The sequence below is a fragment of the Dromaius novaehollandiae genome, chromosome 17, assembly GCF_036370855.1.
Source record: "Dromaius novaehollandiae isolate bDroNov1 chromosome 17, bDroNov1.hap1, whole genome shotgun sequence".
NCBI lineage: Eukaryota > Metazoa > Chordata > Aves > Casuariiformes > Dromaiidae > Dromaius > Dromaius novaehollandiae.
In genome coordinates this window covers 9,646,177-9,667,181 of record NC_088114.1, presented here as the reverse complement: position 1 = coordinate 9,667,181, position 21,005 = coordinate 9,646,177, and the positions used below count along the sequence as shown (strand labels likewise).

General features: G+C 41.6%; 2 protein-coding genes across 6 annotated transcripts in view; one reads left to right on the top strand and one right to left on the bottom strand.

Moving 5' to 3' along the window:
* The window catches only part of ARVCF (ARVCF delta catenin family member), a 303,201-nt gene extending 294,573 nt beyond the window's left edge, over positions 1–8,628 (bottom strand). For both annotated transcript variants that reach the window (XM_064522119.1, XM_064522120.1), the window contains exon 1: positions 8,213–8,628. The gene's annotated coding sequence lies outside the window, so the exon portion shown is untranslated. The remainder of the gene's footprint in view (positions 1–8,212) is intronic.
* Positions 8,629–12,856: 4,228 nt separating this feature from the next.
* Positions 12,857–21,005, top strand: part of TANGO2 (transport and golgi organization 2 homolog) — a 44,970-nt gene continuing 36,821 nt past the window's right edge. For 2 of the 4 annotated variants that reach the window (XM_064522113.1, XM_064522111.1), the window contains exon 1: positions 12,857–12,948. The gene's annotated coding sequence lies outside the window, so the exon portion shown is untranslated. Of the gene's footprint in view, positions 12,949–13,199; positions 13,326–21,005 lie in introns of those variants that run through there. The other 2 variants (XM_026106854.2, XM_064522112.1) reach the window with 2 other exon arrangements.

The window sequence follows — 21,005 nt, the reverse complement described above, 5'->3', positions numbered from 1 at the left end:
GTTGACCTAAATAGGTAACACATAGCAAACGAGAGCTCATTGTCACTGGCCTATCAAAATGGAGAAACAGATTCAGCCATGAGAGGCAAAAGACTTCCTATTTCCAGCAATTTAATCTTTAAGTCATTTTAACCCATTGTAAAGGATTACTAAAATGTTAGGGTTATATCTCAGAGAGTAGAATATTGTTAGAAGTGTCTACACCAATAACAACAGCATTCTGTACACATTCTAGAGCAGCACTGCAACATTTAATAAAGCTTGCATTTCCTTAAAAAGACACCACTTTAAAAGAACACTGTTTTATGAAACAATTTTTAAATGAAATTTCCTATGCATCTGGTGTTGATAATAGAGAGATTTTCCTTGACAAGTCCTAGGATAACACTGCCAGTCATGCTCATGCCCACCTTTCTCTCTGTATTCAGTCATATCTAATGCTTCCCTCTACTTTCTCAATAAAAGCAAAACTGAAATGGAAACTCTTAGAGTAGCAAGCTTATGGATTCTACTAGACTGATATATGAGTGATGTTACACTCATACACATCACAAGAAATTCAACCAACAATCTGAAGAATTCATTCAAATTTTTGACAACTGCACAAAATGACAATAACCTCATGGGTGAAGTTTATGAACAGTTGTCTCAAGAACACTCAGCCCATCAACGAACAAGGAAAATACCCACAACGTCAGTGCTCTTAAATGTTTTGATGTATTTGAGGAGAATATTCATGCTGTCTCACTTTCAGTACCTGACATGCATGCTTAACTTAGGAAACTAGTCTCCCTATGCTATCCATATTGGTTATTGGTGGGAGAGAGGCTCCTCCAAGGTGCCAGTTAAAGCACTTAAATTGGACTTATGCTTTGAATCAACCTCTAGATAAGTCTGTCCCTCTCTATCCACTGATTTTATATGCGGTCAGAAGTGGCTGCCTTTTCTACCTCAGGCATCTAATTGATATGCTTAAAGTCATCATAACCACCTGAAGTGTCACACATCAGATTCTCCTCTCCCAAAATAGTCCACATTTTACAAACCAGATCTGAAGTTACACTGCAATCCATTCTGCTCTAGGGAAATCTCTGTAACCTGCAAAAATAAGTCTACCCAATATTGCTACACACATTCAGCTCTTTCAGAAGTTAGTCATCAAGCAGTGAATCCAGCAAAAATGGACACTTACTGCAATAAAGTCTGTTAGTCACAGGAATAATTCAGTGATAGTCTGAGTGAGCACTCCTGTCACTGGCCTGAGTAGGAATTGCTTAATGACCAAGAATTCAGTTATTTAAAAATAAATTAAAAATTATCACCACATAACCCAGATTAAATAAAGAACATTTATTGTAATGAGAAGGTCCCATGGAGGAACTACACTGATATACTTCCAACCCATGGATAGAAATTACACTCCCGTAGCAAATGAAGAACAGGCAATTAAGTTCATGGCAAGGGTAGCTCTAGTTTCACTCACTTAACACTACAACAAAAGTAGATAAATTAAGGAAAGACATTGTTACAGCAACAAGTTAACATAGCATTTTTTCCTGTTTAAAAAAGAAATTGCTGTTATTTAGTGAAAGCAAGGGTGTATATTTGAATGAGCACATTAGATACATTTCTAGAACCTAAAAAATATCTGTATCTCCACCAACTCCATTACTGACAGTGGAACACTGGGCTGTTCTGTGCAAAGATAACTCTCTCTCTAGTTTATGGGGGAAAAAAAAAATACAGGCTTTGCTAACTTTCTTCCGGACTGATTTAATACATACCTTTTGGTATTCCCAGAAGGTAACATTTCCACTTATAAAGCTCAGAGTGGATCCAGCTAGAAAGTCTCATTAAATGATTATTTTTTAATATACTGCCAAGAATTTAAATGTTCCTAGTACTGTTTTCAATAGATGTCCACATCAAATTTATTAAAAGTGGTTTTTTTGTAATATTTAACTCATGAATCTAGCAAGTTAATGGTATTCTGTTAGAGCTCCAAAAACACACCTGCTTTTACAAGTCAGCAGACAACAATGGCAATTTACATAACATAGTGTCAAAACTAAGGTCACCTAAAGCTTTCAGCTGCCTCACCCTCCCTATTCAAAACTTTGCTGCCCCTGCTGAAGTTGAATTTAACTCTTTCTACTCCAAAAACACATGCCTATGCATTTCAGCTACACAAGAAGCCTTAAATTACACATCATTTTCCTCCAGAACTTGTCTTGCCTCCTGGAAGCTCCTTACTGGATACTTGCCTCTGCTAGGACGCTCATGGGAACTGCCTGACAGTAATCAGTCTGAAGAATTCTGGAAGATATAAGTCTTCCTTATAAAAAAAGATTTTGTACGCATCCTGCCCTCCTCCTGCTTATTTTAACATTGTTAGCTTCTCAAGAGTTTTCATCTTTTTTTTTTTTTTGAACATTCTGTTATGACAGCAGAAATAAGAAAAAAAATCTATTTAAAAAACATAACACAAGGCAAATGTGGTACAAAGCCTAGATCCTGTGAAGATATTTTTTCTGCCCGGTACTTCAAATTAAGCTACTGCTCTGCGCCTCAAAGTAAGTCAAGGTCACTATAGCTGTAAGAATTCTTACAGGGATTACTTCATTAGATAACTCAAAATGTATCCAACTGAGAATGCAGGTCTTGCAATCAGTCCCCTGGGAAGTATGCTCTCAGAGCGTCTATCAGAACGAAAGAATGATGCCTAATTCTATACTCCCAAATTATTAAGTTCTGAGAGAAAGAAGGAAAAGAAGAAATACTTTGGCTTTATCATAACTGCACAATGTCAAGAGTGGCCCCAAACTGACCTTACTTGCTTTTTCCCATCTCACTTGCAATGTCTAGGCTGTAGTTCTTCAGTAATGTGTTTCAGAAGACAGTAAATGCTTTACAAGTCTTAAACAGACCATAAGCAGCTAAACAGTAATTGTTCTGAAGGACAAGAGTCTGTTGGTAAGGCACTAGAATGCAAGCTTCCAATGGCTTATGACAGCAATCAGTAGACAAACAAATAATAAAAATTAAATTGTGAAAGATATCTTGACTATGTCCTTTTAATCATTAACCAACTTGAGATGTCATGTAAGCACTGAAGGAGCAAAGAGATGATACTGGTTAGATAACAAAAGCTCAATTTCTCCCTGACCTACAAAATCATAAACTAACAGATTAGTGGCAGACTCGCTACATCGTAGCTCGTGGAAATCCTGTTGCAGCTCCCGAAATAAAAATACATGTGCACTGAAAGGCAGGAAAACCATAATTAGAAACAACGTAAACTGAGGCGTGCGTAGAAGATTTTGACACTACAATCAAGCACCTTATGGGACAAAGATCCTAAACTATCTAAGAGATGCCATCTCTGTAGAGACACAATATACTGCGTGAATTCAAAAAAAAAAAAAAAAAAAAAAAGAAAGAAAGAAAGAAAAAAAACACCACAGGATGGTCTTCCCAGTGCAATAGAAATTGGGGAGTGAAGCACAGAAGCTCAGTCTTCCCACATGTTCTTAATGAATCTTAATGTCTTTTAATACTGCCACCAGCAGTGTCACCAGGGTTAGTTTCTTGCTGCAGACACCAATACCCAAATCAATCACTTATAACCAAAGACGGTCATCACTGATGACAGGAATTTCTATCGTTATTGTTGATGATTATTGATTTCTGTGAAAGCTGTACAAAGCATAGTACTATCACTAATAAGTATTAAAGATTTTCTGTTTAGGAGGAGGAGCAATATTTTCCTTTTGAAAAATGCTTCTCTAAACCATTATCTTAAAATCATTCCAATGATTCCAATTTCCAATCCCTCCCAATATTAGGTTTTTCCACAGCCGTTATGAGATTGTAGTAATAGCTCTACTTTATATGGTCCCATTCTTCTGAACAATTATGTAACATCCTATTTGCAGTTTCCATTTATTTATAAACAAACTAGTAGCCAAAAAGCATGACAGATTTCTAGGATGGGAGATTTACTTCTGACCACATAAATATGGAAGAAGGGAGAGAATTTTTACAGGCTTCCCAAACCTGCCTTGCCTCTAAAATGGGAGAGCCATCTCTTAAACTGAGAATCATTTCTTTCCCATGTTAACGCAATTTTGAGAACTCTGAAACCACAGTGAAGAAGAGGACTTGCCCATCAGACCCTAAACCACAATCAACCTCTCTCATTTCAACAGCCATTAGACAACTGCTGGATGACAATTACTTTCTCAGGCTACTCAGCCTGGAACCTGTGATCTACAATCCTAATTTTGCTCTTACAAAATATACTCAATACTCAAAATTGCTCAGTTTATCTCACTGTAACCAATATCAGCTGATTACTCAGTATAAAGACATGTAGAATCAGACCAACAGATCCTTCATAAAGAGGTATTTAGAGAGATGCAGTACTACACATATTCAGTCTCACATATTCAGGTTCTTTCCTCAGTGAAACTATTCCTAGCAAGCATTTTCTAGCTTGTGCAAAAAGTCCAGCCTTGAGAAAGCACAGATTTCAGCATCTTCAAAAGTATGCACTGATTTTGTTTCTCTCGGTTAACTCCTCATAGGACCTGATTTTAAAGATATGATTAAGCAGATCTCGACTTGATTTTGGCCAGCCTCTTAAAAAGAAATTCAGATGGCCCTCACCTGGAACCAGTGACATTTCCATTAATTTTATCTAGACTGGATGACAAAACATACAACTCTATAGCAAATATTTTACATAATTTGATAGTAAATCATTAAAAATAAATAAATGAAGCTATTTCAGGGGTATACTGGTGTGTTCCTTAGCTAAGATTCACTATTTTCACACAGAGGTCATTTGTTTCAATATTGGTATGCTCCCAGTAACGACAACTATTTTAAGAAGGTATAGTCAGTCATGTTCTTTGTAGACTCTAGCCTAGTGACTAGATACAGGCTTAACTAGCTAAACTAAAGCCATCTCTACAAGAGATTAAAATATTTAGGAATACCACCCATAAATATTTTCTTAATGGGTCTCTTGCACATTTTTTATTTCTAAGATTGACTGATGTTCCTAAAGAGGTATGTATATTAGTGAGTTAAAATGTCACAAGGTACTGAAAAATGATGGCAATCAATGAGTCTAATCAGGACTCTAAAAATGATACTTTGTTTGATGAGTGTGTATATAAATTAATGATGAATAATAGACACTGCCCACTTACTATTAAATGATTAGCCATGTGTATACACCAAAATGCTACATCTTGAAAACATGACTGCCATAAGGCTGACTTGCCAGCCTTTCAAAAAACGGGATCTTACCAAATTGAGCTGCCTGTTCTACAACACTGCAGAATAAACCTGTAAAAAGAGCAAGAGTCACTGAAATTATATAAGTTACTTATCTTGGATACTATTTAAAAGCAACGCAGCCCAAGCTAACCCAGAAGAGCTAGAACCTCAGCATATGGAACCAGAAGCAGCTTTATGATTTATTTTTGATTGACTGTGAAATGTGAGAGTAAGAGTAAAAAGAACAAATAGGGGGGAAGAAAACTTGTGCCACAGTTTGTTGGGTTTGGCTTTGTTTTACACAAATTAGCTGACAGATATCTAAAACATTTAGGTAAGTTCCTACTTTTTTTCAAATGTCTGTTGAGATACGTGGCTAACCTCACTTCAGGACACGCACAGACCATACCCAATCTGGAATTTAAGAGAACAGTTGAGCTCTCCTTCTTCACGTCCTTAATGCTTTAGCAATATCATGGTTTTATGTCCCTTTTCTGAAGGGCATACAATGTTTGCCTAGTTACATGTATATCCTAAATGTTCTGTATTAGGGAAAAAACACTTTTCTAAGAACATGGGCATTTTAATGAAGAAGAAGAAAAAATAAAAAAATAAATAAAGGCTCAGTGCTAATTTCCAGGTGATTCTCATATAAAGTCAGAATAATGTAAATGAATCCAACGCACCTGAAATCATTTTTCTGTGCATGCTGGTATAACCCTGGAGTTGGCCTTTTTCTCCTTTCGTAGAGAGGGGCAAGAGAGTAAAAAATTTGACCTAACCTTTCTGCTTTGAAGATTACTTTGATGGCTATTAGTAACGGAAGGCACTCATACCGGACAAGATACTGTCATATTTTGGTCATAATGGAAAGGCATAAGCTAGATGTAGTAAACAAATGCTGTTACAGCTAAGCATGAGACAACACTGGTGTCAATGATTTATACCCACACAATAAAATATTGAGAGCAACAAATTATAAATCTGGTAGTACAAGAATTCTAACAGGCTTTCTCACAGTATATCAATTCAGACACTAACTAAAATCCACCAAAAACACTGCAGAAATAGAGTGTATTGCATTACATAAAATCAGATACAGAAGCTTAGTTTTATATAACTGTTATATGCATGCAGATGGCCTTCAGGATAAAATATCATCCCTAAGCTGCAGTTTGAACAAAATTTAAAGTATAAGCAAAGAGAGGAATTCTGCCATTTCCAATGCAGTGTCCTAACTAAATACAATATGAATTCCTCTTTATTTGTAACTCTTATCAAAGAATTACCAAGACTAAAATCCATCCAAAGTCCCTGCAATGAAGAGATGAAAATCAAAGGTGGGAACTGTTTTTCATCAATTATATCTTAACATTAGATCAAATCTATAGTCACATTAATTGAATTTCAGTCATTCATGTTGAGAGGAACTATGAGATTAAAAAAAAAAAATCAAAAAATAAAATCAGCAAAGTCAACTTTGTTATGATAACAACCAATATCAAATAAAATACATTCTAAGCATCTCTGGACAATACATGAGGATAAACTACGCAGTGAAACTATGCAGTCAAACTGTATTGTTCGTCTAAACCTTGCCTTCTCAATACATTCCTCTAGCCAAGCAATGGAAAGATAAACCCATTTGCCTAATGGAGCGTATAATTTAAATATTTCAGACAAGCATTTACAGAGATGTTGCTTAAAATAAATGTAACAAGCATCCATCCAAATATCTTGCATGCTGAGGAGCATAGCATACCTCACAACTTATTTTCTCCTGTAGGAACTATGAACTATCCAGCCTTTTCAGTTACTTTAGTCATCATATATATGCTATATTATTTCATATAACAAATCATAATTTGTTCCAAAGCAGATTAAACAAGAAACAGCAGTTATCTTTATTACACTACCTCGTAACATTTCAAAGCCACCAGAATTTCAGGTTTCACTATTGCACCATGTAGTCCTCCAAAATTTTATAAACAAAATGTTTAAATTCACAGAAGCTTAAAGGGGTAACGCACTTAATACGGACTGCAGCATTTTAACCACAGGAAGATACAATCAGCCAATGTCAATGTTCAGTCATTCGGGATCATGACTTTTACCATAAATCATTCTCATTAATACAAACGGTGTCCCCCCCCCCCCCCAAAAAAAACCCCTTCTATCTAGTGTTTAAAATATTATTAGTATCAAAGCAAAATTCCTATTTGCCTTAAAAATCAGCTTAGTATTTTTTTTACATGCTAAGAATCACATTTTGACCTAAGGCACAAGACTACACTGTAAAAAGCAAAGTAGATGCAAGAATTCCCTCTTCCACATTTTTAACAAGTGCCTTGGTAAGGGAGAAAGAGGTCTTTGCTATTTGCATGCTTGAACTGGACATTTTAAAGAGTTGTTCAAGTTTTGCAAACATTAATTAGATTTTAATCATGCACAGCAGTACTTCAGGGAAAATGAAAAGAAAAAAAAAAGACTTACTTTGTCTCTCAAGATGGTAATAGGTTTAAATCCTTTCACGTTCGTGAAGAATAGGTTAGTTTTGCTTGCTCTTTGCTACAAAGAGACTCATCTCCTATGCATGCCACAGATAACCTGAGCAATGCCTCCCCTGCGCGAGGGGAGCTGCCCATCGCGGCGCAGGATTAGCGCACACAATGTAGGTTTGCGGAGTGGCAGCACGCGTGTGCCGCTGCCTGTGTGATTTTAGCCCCCCGTGTGTGTCAGCTCCTCGCTGCGTACCTCACGATACGCCCCACAACGCCGTTAAACCCCGAAGGGCGGCATTTAGCAGACAAAGAGCCGCTGTGCAACCGCGCTGCGGAGCCATCCCGGACGCGCTGCGCCCCGCGCGCCCGCTCCCAGGACACGGCCCGGCCGCCGCGCCCGCTCCCCCGGCCGCCGCGCTGCTCACCATCGCCTCCGCCGCCTCCCAGTGCTCTGCCCCGGCTTTCCTCGCTTCTGCCGCCTTCGCCGTGTCGCGGGGAGGCGGGTGCACAGGGGAAAAAAAAAAAAAAAAAAAAAAAAAAGGAAGGAAAAAAAAAAGGCCCTTCAATAAAACATCGGCGATCGCTCAGCAGCGCACCGACAAGCCCCTCGTCCTCCTCTCTCCCAGGAGCGGGAGCCCCTGCGAGGTGCCGCCGCTCCTGCTCCCGCCTCCCCGGCCCGGGGGGCGCCCGGCTCCCGCGCCGCCTCCCCGCACAGCGCCCGCTGCACCGGCCGCGCCGCCGCCGCCGTCCTACCCGCCGAGGCAGCAGCGCAGACGGAGCCGCACTAACTCTCCCCTCCCACCGCCACATTCCTCCCTATTTACAAAGGGTGGCCAAGACCATCTTTATCCAGCGAGCCCTGGTTGGGGCGGGGGGGGGGGGATTCATTAACCCTTTTTTTGCGTTTACCTTTCTTTCTTATTTTCGGCTGCGTTTTAAGACCGCGCCGGCGGTTCCCCCGCGCTACCAAGCGCCCGCGCCCGGTGCCGCCATGCCCCTGGGGCCCCGCTCCTGCGCCCCGGCCCGGCAGCGCGCCATCGCCCGGGCAGCGCGCTCCCCTCCACAGCGCCTAAGGCCGCCCCCAGAAAGAGCCCCGAGGGCGACGCCGAAGAACGCCAGCCCCTGCGAAACCGACCGGCCGCCCAGCCCGCCCCGGCCCGGCCGAGCGTGCCTCAGCGGGGGCCCTCGGGCGGCGGCAGCCGCCTCCCCCCGCCAGGCGGTGCGGGCAGCCGCCTTTCCAACTCTTTTATTAAGCGGGCGTTAATCGCCCCCCCCACGTTCACACTCGGGGGAAGCACTCGGGGAAGGGCAGAGGCACCCTGCCCTCCTCCGTCCCCACAGGCCCGGCGGGCAGATGCGGCGGGGCCGCGACCACACGCCACCAACGGTCCCGCCGCCGGCCCCTGCCTCGCGCTGCCCGTCTGCAGCCGGCACGCGAACCGACGCGCTCCTCCCGCGCCGCGAATTTTCCTATTGGGCAGTGCGCGCCGGCTGCGCCCAGCAACCGAGCTTTCATTGGTGCGTTCCCGCTCCGCTCCGCTCCTCGGCCGGCCGCTCCGCGCGGCATTGGCCAGCGGGGCTGTCTGTCCGAGCGGCGCGGCCCGCCCCCTCGGCGGGCGCGCGGCGCGGCAGCGCGCGGGCACATCACCCCCTGACAGGCTGCAGAAGGCGGGCGCCGCGGAGCGGAGTCACCTCCCGGCAGCGGGGCCTCCCGCGCCGAAGCGCTGCCCGCGCCGTCCGCGCGCTGAACACTGCGGGGTGCGACCGGGCACCGGGGCTCTGCGAGGGCCGCAGGGACGGAGCTCGGCTTTGCGAGCCACCCGCTGCCTCCAGGAGCCCTGCGCTGCCGGTGTGCTTTCATCAGAGGCAGTGGGGACCATGATGTCCTCTAGTTTGACCCGTGTATCAACAGCCCTAAACACCCTAGCACGCTAACGCACGAGGCCCAGGGGCTCCAGTGCAGCTATAAGATTTCTGTTCTTAGGAGACTAAATCATACTTTTCCCAGCTGTAGACTGGGAGATACTGAGTCCAACCTAGGTCCAAAACACTTGCTGCGATAGAGAACCAACTATGCAGGCGGAACGTGGACAGACAATGCTGGCAAGGGATCTGTGGCTCTGGCTAACTTAACCTTTCCACTGTTTGATCTCTGCGTTGAACCAAGGCTGACAACCTCCTGGTTTTGAGAGAGCTTCTTGTGCAGCGGTCTTTATGCATTGTGATCAAGTCACCTTTCAGCCTTCTCTTCAATAAGTGGAATAGCCTGAGCTTCCTAAAACTCTTCCTAAAACACTATTTTACATCTTGTAATCTCTCTCTTCATTATTTTTATGTTCTTCCTTTAAATTATTTCTAGTGTTTTCTCCTCCTCCTTAACTGTGGATGTCAGAAATCGCACAGTATTCTAGTATTACTTTCATCAGTGCTTGGACAAAGGCAGTATCACTCCCCTGTCTCTCCTCTATATTCCATATTTTATACATTAAAGGATTACGTCAGTCCAATTTACCACAGTATTATCCAGAGAGGTCATGTTGAAACATTTATATATAGTGACAGCTAAATACTTCTCTGAATTATGCCTTGCCAAGCTAGTAGCAATCCACTTGCATTCTTTATTTCCAGATGTATTTGCTTGCATTTTCCAATATTAGAATTAATTTTATTGGACTGGGATGATTTAATTAGACACATCAGATGATTCTGTAACTAATCACTCATATGAGTTATCCATTCATCCACTAAACTTTGTCATTTGCAAATTTTACTAGAAAGGATTTCACATCACCGTCTAGATAATTGATAGAGCTATTGAATAATATCAGATCAAGAATTTCTAGAAAGCTCTGCCTGGCTCACTGCTGTCTCCCCCTTATCAACTACATATTGAGAGCGCTCAATGAAAAGATATTTAATCCATTTAAGGTGTGCTTTATGCATTCTATATGACACATACATTCACACACTTACAAGATAGAATAAGGTTTTTAAACAAATGCCATGACTATTTCTCTTTTAATTTTGAGACTAAGGACAATTCTGCAAACTCTTCTCCAACCTTCTTCTTGTTTCTCACCTTTCTCCAGCTGAGGTTCTGCAATGCTAGCTACTACCAGTCTGTTTACTAAGGATACTTAAAATGGATACAGAATCATTGTCCAGTTGAGATTAGACTATTTAAGTCTGATGGGCAACGGAAGCTATATAGAGATCCCCAAAGATGGAGTCTAAATGACAATATTAACCAGGGTCTTTCAGGCAGAACAAAAAGTCAGGAAATAGAAGAAAGAATCTGAATGGCCACCAAATATAGTATTCAGCAATCCTTGTAGTGGTTTGCTTTTGTAAAGCATCCTAAAAAACAAAGTTGTTTAATGACTATGAAGTTATTCTAACTTCACACATATATTAAAAATAGGTTATAATCAGTAAAAACTAACACCATTACATTTCAGGCCTATAGACAGTTTTCTTTTTCCTCTCCCCAGGGACATAACTCCTACTGAAGACAGGCAACCTATAATAATCTGAGGATTTTTAATGGGTACCAAGCAGAGAAGCTAAATAATCTCTGGTCACTGTGATAAACCTATGCTTTGAGATATAGAGTAGTGTTATGGTTCCTTGACTGCAAAGAACTATTAATGCACTTAACATGCAGGCATTTCATCAATCAGAGATTAAGAGATTTGCATAATTTGTTTACTTCTGCAGTCAGATAACTTCTAAATAACAGCTCTGTACTTGAAAACATAAATCTATTTTTGCTTTACATGTATTGAGGTTGATGTATAGGTAGGTAATAAATACAATCTATCATTGTGTTTCAAAAGCAATAGTACGAGTAATGATGATAATATACTTACCCGGCACATTCATTAGTATATCTCAGAAGGCCTTATGAAGGTCAATATTATCATCCTCATGTTGAAGATGGAGAAAGTAAGTACTGAGATGACTTGCTCAGTGTCATATGACAGACAAGTGGTAAAGCTAACAATTAACTTCTGGTTTTCTGAGTCTGAGATGAGAGTTTTTACCTAGCAAGCCACATTACCTACTCATATACCTCTGAAGAGGTCTTTTATCTTCATTAGTGTTACATATCTTTTGTGTACTGTGTTTATTTCATATTACTGTTATAACCTAGAAGAGCAGTCAAGGCTTTTACCACTCTCCTTCCTTACAGACTTTACCATAATTTTAATTTACAGGCTCCACTGAAATCCTCTATTGCCATCTGTGAAAAACAGTCAGAAATAAAGTTTGAAATCTTGTTTGAAAAACCCCTAAGTTAGCTGAGTCTGTATTTCAGTGTGGAAGGACAAAGAGGTGGAGCTGACCAGTCCCAGGTTAAACCTGTTCCATTTCAATTATCGAAGATGTAATTATCAGGTCTGATCACGCCGTGCTTAGTAACTGAAAAGAAAGCTGACTTTGTCACCTGTGTTTTCCTCCATCCTCAGAAAAACTGCCTGCTTTGATGGCTCCGAGGCCTTCCTGGCAGCTGCGCCCCGCGGGCACCCCCGTGCAGGGGCCTTCTCCAGGAATGGCTCCGCAGCTGGATCCAGACTCACCAATCTCACCCTGTCCTGGCCGTACCGGTCCTCAGGCACGTGAGCTGAGGCGCCGACCAGGCCTCTCATCGCTCTGGCACCATTTCACACCTCGGAACAGAACACAGTGAGCGCGGTCCCCACAGCGCCGCACGCCGCCTCCCGCGCCCACCGCGGCGGGGCGACCCGGGGCCGTGACGGAAGGCGACGTGCTTTTAAGCCCCCGCCACTGCCTGGGCTCCCGTCCGCCCCAGCCGTGGCGGCGGTTCGCGCCCAGCTCCTCCCCCCACAGCGGCCCCAGGGGCGCAGGGCCGGGGCCAGCGCAGCCCCGCGCGGGGCGAGGGCAGGGGGCCGCGCCGCGGCGCTCCATGGCGCCCGGGGAGCTGGGCGAGGAGGGGAGGAGCCCCGCCGACACCTGTGCGATGGCACCCCAGCAACCGCGTCTGAGCGACGGGACAGCCAGCCAATGGAAGCTTGAGAAGGAGAGCTCTACTCCAATAGCGCGAAGGGGGTGGGGTCCCGCAGCCAATAAGGGTGCGCGTTGGCCGGCCCCAGAGGGTTCCCGGAAGCGGGGTGATGCTGTTCACGGCGCCGCGGGCTGGGTGAGTACGGGGCGACCGGGAGTGTACCGCCGCCTCGGGGGCCGGTGCTGCCGGTTCCCGCCGAGCCTTCCCCCCCCGCCCCGTCCCGGCTCTGCTTCGCCGGGGACCGCGACCCCGCGCGTGGGCTCGGCGTCGGCCCTCTCGCACGGTCCTGTCAGAGCCACCCGACGCGGGGGCCTCTCCTCCTCGGGGCCCCGGTCCCGGCCGCCCTCCTGGTTCGCGCTTCGGGCTCCGTGGGCGGGCGCCGGGCTCTGAAGTAGCCTCGACTTCGCTGGAGCGTCGCGAGTGAGCAGCCTGCAAGCGGCGCCGGGCCGGGTCGGAGCCGAAAGGCTGCTGTGGCTGGCGGTGGCCTTTTAAACTTCCCCTCAGCTGAGGGGGTGAGTGACGCGCGTGACGGGCTTCGCGAATGTTCGGTGGTGGCGGAGCCGCTGGGGCTGCTCGTTGCCGTGCCCGGGGCACCGGCCCGGGGGCGGCTGCCGGCCCCCTCCGGGGCCGAGGGTACCCCGACACGGAGCCCCTGCCGAGCCGCTTGTGCGCGTTGTGTCCCACGTTACAGAATGTAGCTTAAGGAAAGTAGTTACTCTCGAGGAGGTTTTGCAGAATAAACTTTTTTTTTTGGTCCTGAATTTATGCAGCAGCAGTTACTGGAATGTTTTAAAGTAAATCCAGTGTTATACATTGGAATAACACTTGTTTTCTTTGATTTAGCCATGGCCTCTGGTTCTTGGTGCTTTTGGTGGCTGGCTGATAACCTCTGTCACATGCAAGAGTTTGATCAAATATTTGAAAGTGCAGTGACACTTCAACATGTGAAGAAGAAAGTCACACAAAGACATGAAAAGCTGATGTTTCAGCTTGTTGAAACCGTTATTTTTGAGATCCCTCTTGTGATTAGGTAAGGTCAGCAGGGACTCAGGATGCTCAGGGACATACTTGATTGCCAGGTCACTCTGCTGAGTAAGCATGCTATTTTTAAAAGGTAAACTATATAATAGAAACTGTCTTTTTTCAGTGAAATTCACCAATGTATTTTTAGCTGAATTGCTTTCAGGCTTCCCATTGTTCTTATCAGCCATTAACTTTTTGACTGAGTTGATTCCACCTATACAGAGACTAAGGTGTCTTGGCTCTCACTGAAACCACTTTGCTGTCTACTGTCATTATAAGTACTCATTTACTGTTATAAATATGATAAAGGAATGTATATCTTCTTTTTAACTATTTGGTGATACTTCAGTGTGATCTTGCCAACTATTTACACTTATACTGCATAATAGGATGCCAGCTCACAACAGCAACTGTATCCTTGGAAGCGGAAACAGCCAGGCTTTTAACATTGTTCAAGGTAAAGAAGGGAGGCCAGGATGTTGGTGTTGCTCTTGGGAAAGCAATTCCAAGCAATCCTGCTACACCCTGAAGGGGGTCAGCAAAATGACTTTTATGAATATGTTTTTTTTTCAAAAGCACTTTAAAAATACAATTAAATAACTGTTAACAGCAGAACTAACACAACTCTCTCTTTCTTGCCTAATGTCTCCTGCATGGATTACCTGAAGTCTTAAGGAATAAGCTTTGATAGAAACTCTTTTTGTATTGCAGTATTCATTTTGTACCTCTTACCATGAAATGAATGAGTATGCATATCCTTCAGTAAGGATATCTGCAGGACTTCTCTTCTACTTAACTGCTAATTTATCACAGCAGTTTGTAGGATGTCTATCACCCCATGGCCCTTCCCATCAAGTCTCTTTCAGAGTAGGTAATAGGCTCAAAATTACTGTAGATGAGGTGGGGAGCATGTATGTAAGTGATGATTGCAGTCCTGCATTTCCATAGGAAGTTAAGCTTAAGAATATAAGACCAGCCCTACTGTGTCAGCTCAAACCTGGTACTCTTACTCTGGTGGAGTCTAAAGGAACATGTCCAGGAAAAAATGTGAGAACAGAGCAGGTATATATGATTCTTCCACCAAGTGTTTCCTTCAGCTACTAGTAACTTAGGCTTTCTTAAAAGAAGTGGAAGATGAGTTTCTCTAAATCAGCATTTGGGCCAGTTCTCAATGATATTAAGAAGGGATGTGTTGTCCCTTCTGGAGTTTAACTGTTAGTTTACTAGTCTTAAAATTTGTGGATGTATTCAGCAAAGAGTACACTAAGAGTGCAACAGATGTAGTAATTGAATATAATGGCAAGTTTCAGAGTAGATTGGTGAACATCAGTGCAACACTACCAAAGTGTGATTTTTTTTTTTTTAAGAAGGCAATAGTGGTGTTGCTGTTCCTAAGAAACCTAGCATATTCTCCATAATCGTTTCATTACATATGCAGCCAGAAAAACAAACTGTTCTCTTGCTCTGTGAGCAGTGTTCCATTTGTAACTTTGACAGTGATATGTTACAACAAAAATTGGCCCTCTGACAATAGTCATTGTCAGACATTGCTAGACACAGTATTTTTGGAGAGCCCAAATTATATGAAAAGTCTTCAGAAGAAAATGGTATGTTTAAACAGTTATGAGCCTAGGATTCTGTGAATCTTCTGAGAGAGACTTTCATTGGCAACCTGGCTATGTAAATACTGCCTGGGGAAATAACTTTCTTAAAAATGAAAGTGATCTACACCTGTGTTATTCCTCACTGTTAGATCCTTATTTTGAATGGCACGTGCAAGCCTACCCACCACTTTTAAACTCTATGATCAAAATCACAACTCTTTGCCAAAACCTCTACATTTGTGAAACTTCATGCTTTTGAAGTGAATTCACCTTCTGCTGTCTGAGTAATTTTGGTCTACTTGGACTGCATTTCCAAGTTTACCTTTAGAAGCAGGTTGGCAATATTCTTTCTAAAATGGAAATTATTTTTCATATAATCCAGTTCCTAGACTTGGGTAACTTTAATGTAAATATATATTACCAGTTTTGGTAAAACTAGAAGATATGAAGCATTTGCCAGTGCTTGTTGTTGTAGTATTGACTGCTGAACTAAACTGATAACTGCTCTATTTTAGTAGAATGGGTACAGGTCCTAGGTGCATCTTTTACTCTTCCTGAAAAAAGCTCAATGAGGATGAAAGATGATTGGCAGTAAAATTACAGATGTTACTGAACTCTTGCCTTGATGACAGGTTGGAATTCAATCTCTGCCTATCAAAGGCAATTTTCATGCCTTTTGTCTTGCCTAAACCAAAACCAAACCTGTAAAAGTTACATAAAGCTTTTCTTGTCCAAAAAGGATTCTTAGCTGGCTCCTCAGAGAAGATAACCTAATTAATGTGAAAGCTGAAAATAACATAGCCTTCGTCTGAAAGGAGGAGGAAATCTAACAAAAGACTCTGGGTATACAGAACTGTGGCAAAGGACTGCAGCTCTTAAGAGCGCTAGTAAACTGGGGGAAAGGCTGCCTTACTCCATCCTTGGCAAATGTTTTTGAAGTATGGTGTACTGAAAGGTCAGGTTTACTAGCCTTTCTTCCCTTTGGGAGCTCTGCAGTGGATTACTTCTAGTAAGATGCCAAAGGGGGAGATCAGTTGAAGAGAAAAATTTGGCTACAGATCTTAACTCATCAGACTAGGGAACTGCGTGTGCCCTTTATGTGTTTGTGTTTTTGTAAGGAAGTTCTATTTTTTGCTGAAAGAGACAGCAATGCAGACTGACTTTTCACCTTGGCAGAGAATGGACTTAGTTACAAATTGTGCATTGAGTAACCTGAAAGGCTTCAGATAAAGTTGAGGGGGTAGAGAGGGATCTGTATCTGACCTTTACATGTGTACAACAGAAAAATAAAAACAAGGGCTCAAGAATGAAGTAAATTCTGGAACAGGTCTTCTGAGTCCTAGGAAAAAATCCTACCTAATAATTGAATGTGCCATTGCTGCACTCAAAAACAGTTTCAGCTACATAAGTTGAGAAATTATAATTAAAAATCACTCAAATGAGAAGTCATCACTTCTGTATTTCTGTTTGAAGCTCTCCAGATGTTAGATGTTCAAGTTCTAAGCCTATCCATATGCTTAAAAGGATACTACTGTTTTTGAAAAAATCTAATTAGTTTGAGTTCTATTTTAGTTAAAACTCTTTTCTTGCCATGTGTGCTATTATCTCTCTGTGCAGCTTCATGCACAATTTTTTTGTAAAAGCTCAACTCTCCTGTTCACTGTTGCCCTGCAAACCATTGGACTCTACCCAGTTGCTTTTGAAGCTGCTGCCAGATAGCGATTAATGTGACTACACAAAAGGAGCATGTGCCACACAAGGGAAGCACAAAAGGAAATTAGTAAAATGCTTTATAAACATGAAGCCATGTGAAACATGGCTGTGGTCAAAGAAAAGTAGACTTGTTTTTAAAAGTAATCAAACACCTCCTATTTTCATGATTTTTAAGATTCATCATATAAACCTCATTCCACTACTGAAAGGCAACTCATCCTATTTTATTCTGTCATGGCTATCTGAGAAATAAGGTGGTCAGTTTCCTTTAGGCAAATTCAAAAGCAGCAGTAAAATAGTTTTAGACTCTGCTGGCTGTGAGTTATTGTTGTGGTACATAAAGCTATCAGAGTCCTGTGACTAATGATCTTTTGCTGTCTTTTAGACTGTACCTAAAGAACAGTTTCAGATCAGTTGAGAAGCAATTGAGATTGCTGTGGTAACTGACAGATGTTATTTATGATGCTTCATTTGCAAAAAGAAAATACGTAAGAAATGGTTTCATTTTTCAAAGACTTCTCCTGGGCATTCTTAAGGGTAAAATGGTTTTATGCCAAATTGTGAACTGATTGCTTCTAATCAACCAAATGGTAGAAGTCTATGAAAATAGCATACACAATCTATCATATTTTGATCTCCTGATAGCCCTCTAAATGCTACCTTCCACTGGCATCTATACACTCACGCATTTAACAGATCACTAAAACTAATGAAACAACACAATGTACTGTCTGACTGAAAACAGTAGCATAGAATAAGAATGGTTACTTTAATATCATTGCCAGAATCAGCAGGGCCATTTGGAGCAGAATGCTTAATTGCTGGATGTTTGTAATTTTTGTCAAGCTGGTTTGTGTATATTGGGCATAAGTTAATAGCAGAATAGAAACATATTACAGATATAGGAGTCTGTTGCCATCACTTCATCCTTGATAACTATAAACTTACTAAACAAGAATAATTAGATTTTCTGAAGTCCACTATCCTAAAAGCAGTATGTCTTTGCTGTTGCCACCTTATTTTTTTCCATATTCTGCAGGCCTTTTTATGTTGGGTTTATGTTTATGAATATTCTGATTTGTATTGTCTTCAAACAGAATCGGAATGTATGTGTCACAATTTAGCCTTTTTTATTTGAACTTTTCTTTAAGCTTTCTCAGAACATTTGAGGGTAGTTCTGAATGCCCATTTCTGCTGCAGTAGAGCTTGAAAGGCAGTTTTTGGTCAGGCTTTGAAATTCTAGGGATTTCTGTAGGATCAAATGGCAAGCAAGTGTAGAAGCCAGGTGCAGACCTGATCTTTTTTTTTTTTTTTTTTTTTTAACCTTTTCTTGTCCTTGATCTATGGGGTGTTATACTGAATGAAGGGAAGGTGATGATTTAAACACCTCTGAACTGCAATGGAAGCTCTGCAATGGGCTTGGCTTGTGCCCATGGTTGCAGCAGTGTTTTTAAGAATGACACTTGCGTGAAGATTTTGATTAAATATTTCTGCTCTCATCATGCCTACTGCAGCATTGTTTACTGCATCTAACAAAAATAAGCCTTATTTTACAGTTGAATTTCAAGGTAAAAAACTCGGTAGTGAGACAACTAATGGAATGGTAATCTCATAAAAATTAAGAGAATGAAAGTTGAGCAACTGAGATAATGTGTAGTAAGAAAATCAGTCACTGAAATTCTAAAACTTCTGTTGAACAGCTTAAAGGAGAATTTTGAAGTCTTCATGCTTCATTTCTTAAATGAAAAGTTAGTTCAAGCAGAAATTATAACAGTGCAGAGCAGTGAAAAGTACACAATGGTAATCTACAACCTTCCCACTCAATATAATTTATTATGTAAATTACATTTTTATGAAGAAATCTGTAATTTCCTACAATGCAGAATGAACAAGACCTCAATCTACTCATTACTGTTATGACTTTATTATATGACTTTTATGACATTAACAATGATTACTTTAGCAATGTCCTCTTTTCTTGCAGAGAATATTTTGTATTCTATCAAAGGTTTTAAAATGTAGTTTGTAAAAGCTGAAGGATAGCTTTTTAGCTTTGATCTTGAACTTATTTTGTCTGTCTTGTTTGCAACTGAAACCAGTTTTATTACCTCAAATTCAGTAAGCATGGATAATTCAGTCTTCTGTCTGGCAGTTCTCTGCATAAGCATGTATTAAAAGCTTTAATTCCAGCTTGACTAAATTACTTTGGGGCAGGCACCAGAGCAGTCTGAACCTTGTGTTAGGGATTTGTAATGTTTTTTGTTTTTTCTCAAGGAAAAATACAATGAAGTAATAGTGAAGTAGTGCATGTAAGGATGTTCCCTCCTTAGAAGGAGCAACCCAATGAATCCTGACTGCTTCTGGCTCCAAGAACTTTAAAGGGAGCTCCATAAACACAGGAGAACATTAAAAATGGTTTCTCAGGTTAAGCTGCCCATCTTGGTTTCAGCAGGAAGCTGGATGTATGGCTGTATAGCAGGCACAGTTCTCTGTCCTAAATAGCAGAGCACATAGATCCAGGTTAATGTGAATTGTGACCTCTCCTGTCTCAGAAGGAGCTGTGGCCCAGCAGTCAGGCACTGAAGCAACACTTCTGAAGTTAGTCTTGCTGTGACTCTCAACTCTATCCTAAATTTTGTAGATATGCCTTCATCCCCTTGTCTTCCTAAATGTGATAAACTTGCATTATCTAATGCTTTTTCATAAATGCTACCTAACTCTAGAGTGACTTACATAGGTTCAGCTCAGGAGGAGGAAAAAGGGCTTGCCCTCTCATCAGCTTCTCTTTGTTCTGCTTGGTCAGCGGACAGCCTCTCCAATTTTTTCCTCTTAGTCAAGAAAATACTTGTTTCTAAGGCATAGTGGAGTATGTATCTGTTTTCATAAGCCTTTTTGTTTTGTAGGCCAAATCTAGTTGGTGACTACTAGTAGATTGGGGTAGTGTCCACTAGTAGAGTAGGCTTATCTCCACTTGAAAATTTCATTTGTGAAATTGGTGAAATACTAAAACAGTAAATGTGTATCCTGCTGGTTACATTTTTAAATGTTCTAATACCTATTAAAAACAAAGGAATGCTAAAGAAAAACATTACAGTTTGTCATGTTACAAAAAAATATAGCTTGTTGTGAAATGCTGCCTTTTCTTGGGTTTAATATTTTATTCTAAAACAAAAATTTTGTCCCTTCTGTTTGTAACTGCGGAAATGGACTTACTGAGGCTTTCTTTTCAATATTTAACAGTGATTCATTGTCAGACAGATCCATGTGTTCAGAGTAAATGGGAATATAGGCAGTTCCATAAATGCCCACTGTTAAATATCGGTGTTAAAAGGCCTGATGCAAGCCACGCTCTGGTGCTTATGACTTTTGTTTCTTTTGCTTGAACAGTGCCAGTTGATTCTCGATTCTTTTACCTGGCTCCTTCTATTCTGGTGGTTCTTCAGAGCCTCACTGAGACCAATAGTGATGTCTCAGTGCCCAAATTGGAGTCTGACTTAATTTTAAATAATATAAGCTTACTGTCCAACTCTGGATCTAGAAGCACATGTTGCAAATGCAGTGTCAACTTTATCAAAGAAAATAATGAAATGCATTGGTTGCTTTTGTTACTAAATGAAGTATCAGCACTGTTGAGGAGTAGTTGTACATTTCAGCTGGTTTTAAAGCTTGTGAGTGTTAGAGTAACAAATTCTTACAGTTTGTGTAGGACCTACAAACTTTTGTGTGTGTTTCAAGGCCAGCAGGTGGAGCCCAAGATAAATGATATAGTCTTGATACTTAAAACAATAGTCACTAAAGGTACAAATGTAATCTAAGAACTGTATTAACATGAAGCAGAGTTGATGGGGAGAT